Source organism: Pteropus vampyrus, unplaced genomic scaffold (assembly GCF_000151845.1).
Source record: "Pteropus vampyrus isolate Shadow unplaced genomic scaffold, Pvam_2.0 Scaffold81, whole genome shotgun sequence".
Taxonomy (NCBI): domain Eukaryota; kingdom Metazoa; phylum Chordata; class Mammalia; order Chiroptera; family Pteropodidae; genus Pteropus; species Pteropus vampyrus.
This window is the reverse complement of record NW_011888862.1, coordinates 4,126,456-4,134,571: the sequence shown is the minus strand read 5'-3', so window position 1 is coordinate 4,134,571 and position 8,116 is coordinate 4,126,456.

The following is an 8,116-nucleotide window of genomic DNA, read 5'->3' as shown; positions in this document are numbered from 1 at the left end:
ATCCTCACCAACACTTGTTGTTTGATTTATTGATGATAGCCATTCTGACAGGTGTAAGGTGATATCTCATTTCTTTGATGATTAGTGACCTTGAGCATCTTTTCATATGTCTATTGGCCATCTGTATTTCCTCTTTGAAGAAGTATCTGTTCAGGTCTTCTGCCCATTTTTTAATTGGATTGTTTATTTTTTTGTTGTTGAGTTGTATGAGTTCTTTATATATTTTGGATATTAACCTCTTATCAGATGTGTCATTAGTGATTATCTTCTCCCAATCAGTTGGTTGTCTTTTTGTTTTGTTGATGGTTTCCTTTGCTGTACAAAAACTTTTTAGCTTGATGTAGTCCCATTTGTTTATTTTTTCTTTTGTTTCTCTTGCCCAGGGAGATATATCCAAAAAGAAATTCCTGTTAGTAATACCAGGGAGTTTACTGCCTATGATATCAAATTATACTATAAGGCTATAGTAATCAAGACAGCATGGTACTGGCATAAAAACAGATATATGGATCAATGGAACAGAATATAGAGCCCAGAAATAAATCCATGCCTGTACGCTCATTTAATATATGACAAAGGAGGTAAGAATATACAAAGGAGTAAAGACAGTCTCTTCAATAAATGGTGTTGGGAAAATTGGACAGATACATGCGAGAAAAAAAAAAAAGAAATTGAACCGCCTTCTTACACCATATACAAGAATAGACTCAAAATGGATTAAAAACTTAAATATAAGACCTGAAACCATAAAACTCCCTCATAGACCTTTTTAAAGCAACTAGTCTAGGTTTTACTTTTTCTTATCCCCTTCTCCAAGATTTAAAAAAATATAACAACTTTACTGAAATATAATTCATATACCAAACCATTCGCCCATTCAAAATGTACAATTCTATGGTTTTAGTATTCACAGAGTTGAACAACCATTACCACAATCAATTTTAGAGTATTTTCATCACGTTTGAAAGAAACCCTGTACCCATTTGCAGTCACTCCCTATTTCTACTAACTCCCAGCCTTAGACAACAACTAATTTACTTTTTATGTATATGTTTGCCTATTCTAAACATTTCATATAAATGGAATCATCCATGTGCCTTTCGTGACCAGCCTCTTTCACTTAGAATAAGGTTCTTACTGCTCATCCATGTTGTAGCATGTATCTGTGTTTCATTCCTTTTTACTGCCAAGTAATATTTCATTACATGGATAGACCACATTTTATTCACATATGCATCAGTTAATGGCCATTGGGTTGTTTCCATTTTGGAGCTATTATGAATAATGCTGTTATGAACATTTACATACAAGTTTTGTGTAGACATATATTTTCATTTATCTCAGATTTATATAGCCAGGAGTGGAATTGCTGGATCACATGGTAATTCTATGTTTAACCTTTTGAGGTACTGCCATCCCACAAGACGTTTAAGGGAATACCTTTAGGGAAGGCAGCAGAATGAAAGAGGAAGAAAGACAAGGTGAGGGTGATCAGGGTTTTTAAAGTCAATATTAAAAAAGACATCTGGTGAATACTTCATTCCTTAAATAGTGATTGAGCATCTGCCATGTGCTAGGTGCTGACCTATGTACTAGGGCTACTGCAACTAGTAAAAAGTGCTAAGAAGAAAATACAACAGGATGGTATGTTGGGGGTAAGGGGAGTACAGGGGAGGGTAACATTAGACACGATGGGCAGGGAAAGCTGTCTAAGGAGATGTCTTATGAGGCTGAAGCCTGAAAGAAGATTCCTGAGCCTATGGTCAAATGGCCTTGCATTTTAGATATTTGGATAAACTCTACTGTTTATGCCAATGATTCTGTGATGAAAACATTGTCCAGAGGAATCCACAAAACCATTTCCAAGAGAGCAGTCAAAATAAGGAGGAGGCCATGGTTCTGTTCCTTGGCTGGTAGCAGCTGACAACATCCATGGCAATCATATAAAGTAATCTCTTTATGGAAACTCGTGTTTTTTGTTTTTGTTTTTGTTTTTGTTTTGTGTGTGTGTATGTAGAATATTCTTTTTAAATATTGACTATTATGTTTAGAAAAATATAAAGCTAAACCTGTGATAGATGTCTTTGACTGCCTCTCCAACGCTATTCTCTCTTACTCATAGCTATCAAAACCCTAATTTTACTTGGGCACACGTGGGTCCAGCACTAGAGTGTGAACTGTGATGGATCTAAATCATAATGGCAGTCTTGTTCTCCTTTTGTCAGAGATTTATTGAGGGATGAGGATGACCCAGTTCTGGCAAGAGAGATAGAATGGGAAGTCTATTGGGGAGCTTCTAGAGAAGCAAAGTTTAAATCTACACAAAGAGAAAGCCCTTTTGCCTCTCCCTCCACTTCTTGCTTTGAACACTGTCTTGAGAGTATGTTATATTTAGAGCTGGGTCACTAAGAACAAGGGAGGTAAGAGACATGGTCCTTAATGACATCATTACACTGCTGAGCTAATTCTGAACCACATACCAACAGATTTCATGTAATGAACAATAAACGTCTTATGTTAGTTGGGTTTTCCGTGACTTGCATCACGTAAAGAAGACATAATAAATGAAGTGAATGAATACTGATTTCCATTTAAACAAGTATACCTGAATCATTTATTGTATTTTTGTTATTCATTTTAATAGCCACTGCACATGTTATATTGACTAGCACTCAATAAATACTAGCACTCAATTAAAAATTATTGAATAAATAAATGATGAATGGGGATAAAAATACAAAAATCTAAATCTGAGATAAACCTTAGTGGACAAACTTTGATGATTGTTCCATAAAGCAATGTATCTTAATGTATCAGATCAGCAAGTATTCAACTGTTGCAAATTGCCAAACACATATTTGATTTGGTTAGATATATTCTAAATTTAAGAAATGGAATGCAAATAAGCAGAGACTAAAAGCTTTTGCTGGCTCTGACATAAGGTACTTTGGCAGGAGAAAAACTCAGTAGTGGAACTAGAATAAAGAATTCAGTGTAAATTGAAGAGACTGATCTAAAAATTCAGCTTACATCATCTTTTAATATATCTGTCGCCCAGAAGAATATATGTAGCATTGTGAGGAGTATGTTGATCTATTACTCCCATTTGCAAATGAAATTCTCCCACATCAGTGCCACTTAAATACCCTTAAAGCAGCCTGGCATGTTTCATCCTTTAGTCCTTCCCACTTACCCTCTCAGCAGATTGTCTTAGATTAAAAACTGTACAGGAAGTCATTTAACGTGTGTAATAATTTTTATCTTGTTTACAGAAATTTCTGCTAGCTAATATCTATAGGTAGTAATCATGATTACAGATGATGTGGGAATGAAGAAAATACAGAGTACAGAAGTTGACGTATCTATCAACAATGGTTCAAAAGATGAGTAGTCAGCTCGTCTGATTCTATCTATCAAGTATCTATCTGTCTGTCTGTCTGTCTGTCTGTCTATCTATCTTTCTATCTATCTATCTATCTATCTATCTATCTATCTATCTATCTATCTATCTATCTATCTATCTATCTATCTTTCTATCTATCTATCTATCTATCTTCTATCTATCTATCTATCTATCTATCTATCTATCTATCTATCTATCTATCGATCGATCGATCATCTATCCATCTATCATCTATCATCTTTACTCTCTCTCTCTCTCATTCATTTCTTTCCTATGAACTTTTTAAACCTCTCCCTTTAAAACAATAAAATAATCCCTCTTAACCTTAGATCTCACTCCAGTGAAGTCCAAATCCCCCTCGTGTCCTTCATTTCCAGATTTCATGAGGTATCCATACTTACTCCACTGAGGCAGATGCAGTCAGCACCTGACTCAACTCCTCTCAGTATCAGCTTCCAGTACAGGCCAGTGACATCCTACTTTAAGCACCTGGGACACTGCACCTGGGGACTTCTCTGTAGTCTAGTGCAGGGCACACCAGAGTGTTGGGGAATTCATGACCTTGGAAACATCCCTCAGCCAATGATGGATGGGAGTTGGAGGATAAATTCGAACTTTCTAGTCCCTGGTGAGATGAACATAACTCTGAGGTATGTTCTACAGTGTCTCCTAGAGATCCTCAGTAGGTCTCACAGATAGCTGCTCACAGCAACAATGTGCTCAATACTCACCCTTTACTTGTATCTTTCCCCTCCCTTCTCACTTCCCCTCTCCCTTAATGTTTCTTCCTGGGATTGTCTCTCAAATAAATCACTTGAAGTTAAATCCTTGTCTTGGGATCTGCTTCTGGGGGAGCCCAACCTAAGATACACCCATTTCTATTTCATCACCTCTCATTAATCTCCAGCCACTTCCATGTGGGTTCTATCCTATTATGTCACTGAAGATCTCCATATCAGTGAATGCAAAGGGCCTTTTCAGTCCTTACTTAGTCTCTCAGTGACATTACACAAATTGACTGCATACATCCCTTGAAACACTGTCTCGATACCTTGACACTATGTACCAATGGTACTCCTTTCACTTCTCTGTTTGTTCCTGCCTGGTCCCCTTTGCGAGCTCATCTGTCTCTAACTGACCAGTAAATGTTAAAGTTCTTCACGGCTCCATTTTAACCTACTCTTCTTCTCACTCTATATTCTCTCTGTGGCTGATTTCACCAATATATTCATTTTCGGTTACCACCCTTAAGAGAATAATTCACACATTTATATCTTCAGCCCAAACCATTAGTCTGCACTCCAGACCTGTATATCTAATTGTCTACATAATACATCTTTGATCTCTTAAAGACATCTCAAACTCAATAGGATCCAAAGGAAAATATGAGTTTTCCTCAAACACTATACTATTCTATAGATCTCTATGTCAGGGAATGTTAACACTATTCATCCACTTTTGAAAAGGTGAAACCTAGTAATCATTGTCAATTCATATCTCTTCTTCATCTCCATTTCCCAGCACACATGTCTAATCCATCATTAATTAAATCCTTTTGACTTTACCTCTTAAATCTTTTTCAACCTGTCAACTTCTTTTATCTTTCCACTATCTCCTGAACCTCTGCAAACACCTCCTAACTTGCTGGCCCACTTCCTCTCTACTGCTCTCTATGATCTGTTCTCAACATGATAATCAAAGCAGTAGGATTCTGTCCATCCTCATCTCCCTCCTCAGATTTAAAACACTTTTAAACACTTTAAAGTCATTATTCATCAAATAGACACAAAATCCTCAATCTATGCCATAAGATCCTGCCTCTATGGCCTCTACCTGATTTTCCAGCCTCATCTGGTCTCAAACTTTCCCTTTATCTACTTGATCTGGCTATAGTTACTTTCTTTCACTCTTTCACCCATATTCCTCGACATGGGAATCTTTGTATATACTGTTTTCTCTTCTAAAATACTTCCTTCCCCCTTCATTTGTTTCATATCTACTAATTTTTCACATCTTGGTTGAATTCTTACTTCCTTAGGGAGGTTTCATTCACCTCTATGACCATGCTAAATCCCCCTAACATAAGCTTTTATTATGCTACCTATCTGTGATATTGTGATTTATATTTCCCATATATATCTGGTCTTCCTCCACAATTCCTGGTTCCTGGAACTCTTGGAATTTCCTAAGTGTTAAGAGTGAAAAAAAAGATGCCTTTTGTTATGTTAGTGAGGTGACTACTGGACCTCAGGATGGGGACTGGTTGCTAGGAGAACTAACTATATGATTAGAGAGTTGGAACTTTCAGTTCCATGCCCTGACCTCCAGGAAGGGGCAAGGGGCTGGAAGTTGAATCAATCACTAATGGCTAATATTTTAATAAATTATGCTTATGTAATGAAGCCTTCATGAAAACTCAAAAAGACAATGGTGCAGGGAACTTCTAGGATGGTGCACATGTGACAATTCAGGGAGAGCGGTGCCTGGAGAGGGCGTGGGAGCTCTGTGCCCCTTCCCACATACCTGGCCCTCTGCATCTCTTCCATCTGGCTGTTCTTGAGTTATATCCTTTTACAATAAATCAGTGATCTAATAAGTGATATGTTTCTCTGAGTTCTGTGAGCCATTTTATCAAATTAATTGAACCCAAAGAAGAGGTTATGGGAACTACTTATTTATAGCCAGTTAGTCAGAAATATAGGTAACAGCCTGGACTTGTGGCTGCCATCTGAAATGCGATATGGGTGGTGATGGTGGTGTGCAGTCTTATAGGACACTGTCTCCAGAACACTATGGATACTATGTCAGAATTGAGTTGACTTTTTGGACAACCTGCTGGTGTCTGAGAATTGTTTTTTTTTTTTTTTTTGCCTGGGGGAATGCCACCCATGTTGGAATTGGATCTGGGAACCCAAATTTACTATCTCTCTTGAATTACAATGATTATAGTTGAGATTCTCAGTTATTTGTTCATTAAATGAATAACTGCATTAAATGAGTGAATGATGAAAAGTTATATTCCCAAAGCTAGAAGAGTTACCTCCTGTTATGGGCTGAATTGTGTCCCCCTCAAAATTCATATATTGAAGCCCTCATCCCTACTACCTCAAAATGTGATTGTATTTGGAAATAGGGCCTTTAGAGAGGTAATTAAGGTAAAATTGGGTCTTTAGAATGGCCTTAATTCAGTATGATTGGTGTCCTTATAAGAAGAGTGGGTTAGGACACAGACAGAAGGACAACCATATAAGGACACAACGAGAGGCCTCAGAAGAAACCAAACCTACTAACATCTTGATCTTGGACTTCTAGCTTCCAGAACTGTGGGAGAATTCATTTCTGTCGTTAAAGTCACCCAGTCTGTAGTATTTTGTTATGGCAGCTCTAGCAAACTTGTACATCTTTGTTATCTCGATGGGTTGACGTATACTATGTTGGGATGCATCCCACACCCCCTCATTCCTCATGAACTGTTCTCACATACTTTGCCACTTTGCCAAGTACAGTTTTTGACTCTGCCAGGATGTTCCCATCTGCTCTAAATGAAGCAGCATTCATCATTTTCCCATGTGTTCAGCGTGAAAGCCAATCTTTATAAATTGAGGGATGAAATGACCTTGATGTTATGTGTAGTATTCTCACTATATAGGTAGAAATCAATAGTAATAGCAAAGACAAAGTCTTTTTGGAAGCAAAAAAGACAATACCTTTTAGAGAAACCACCTTCGAGCTATTCATGACACATTTATTGTTGGAAAGTTTACAGTTTCCCTCTTTTTAAAGAAAAAAAACAATGTTTCTTACAAATCTTATGACCAAGAATTCTAATATTTTTACTCTTTCTATTCATTTTTCTTAGATCAGATGTAGCAACTGGTACAGACTCATATTTGAAATGATAAGACACATTAAGTAAGAAGATGGCATTATTCAGTAGCAGGAGATAGGGTGCTTTCTATTGGTTTATTTTTAGAGAATACTGCATCTTGTTTATTAATTTCTTATAGGATAGAGTTAATAGTAGGACAATCATTCTCTTTGAATATGTTGTATTATTTCTATAAGTGGTGCCATATAAGTGGTTAATAGTCTAACCCAAAGTTAGCCATGTTTTCAAATATGATTAATATTTCTCTGTCTTTTTCTTAATGCTCCATTAACTAGTGCAGAGTAAGTGGTCCTACTGCCAAAAGACTTTTCCATTAAATGGAAAGTACATTTACTCACTTTGTGAATAAATTAAAGCCATATGGAATTTAGAGCAGAAGATTCTAACTTATACATTCTGTTTTAGAGATTTAGAAAATATAGAGTCATTTGTGCCCAACGGGACTCCCATATGCTTTCCTATCTTAAAACAAAAATAAGAAACAAGTATTTCAACTTTTCTCAACTATCACAATTTTCATGTGTATGATTACAGCAAGATTCCAAGGTGTGTGTGATTAATGGCAATGAGCTATGCTGAACATTAAAACTTTTGGATGGAGGGAGATTTTTCAATGGGCTTTCTTCTGATTCTCTAAGTCTCTAATATTTTAGAAATTTGAGTATTTCTAAATAAACAAATGTATTTAGATGGCCACATGAGTAGTTTAGATGACAGTTGGGTATATCCCTCACCTTAAAGAAATCATGTGCCTGTTTACTTCAACAGCTGTGCCAAGCCAGGCACACAGGTGTGTGGTAGGATGGTCCATACATGAGAGGTTA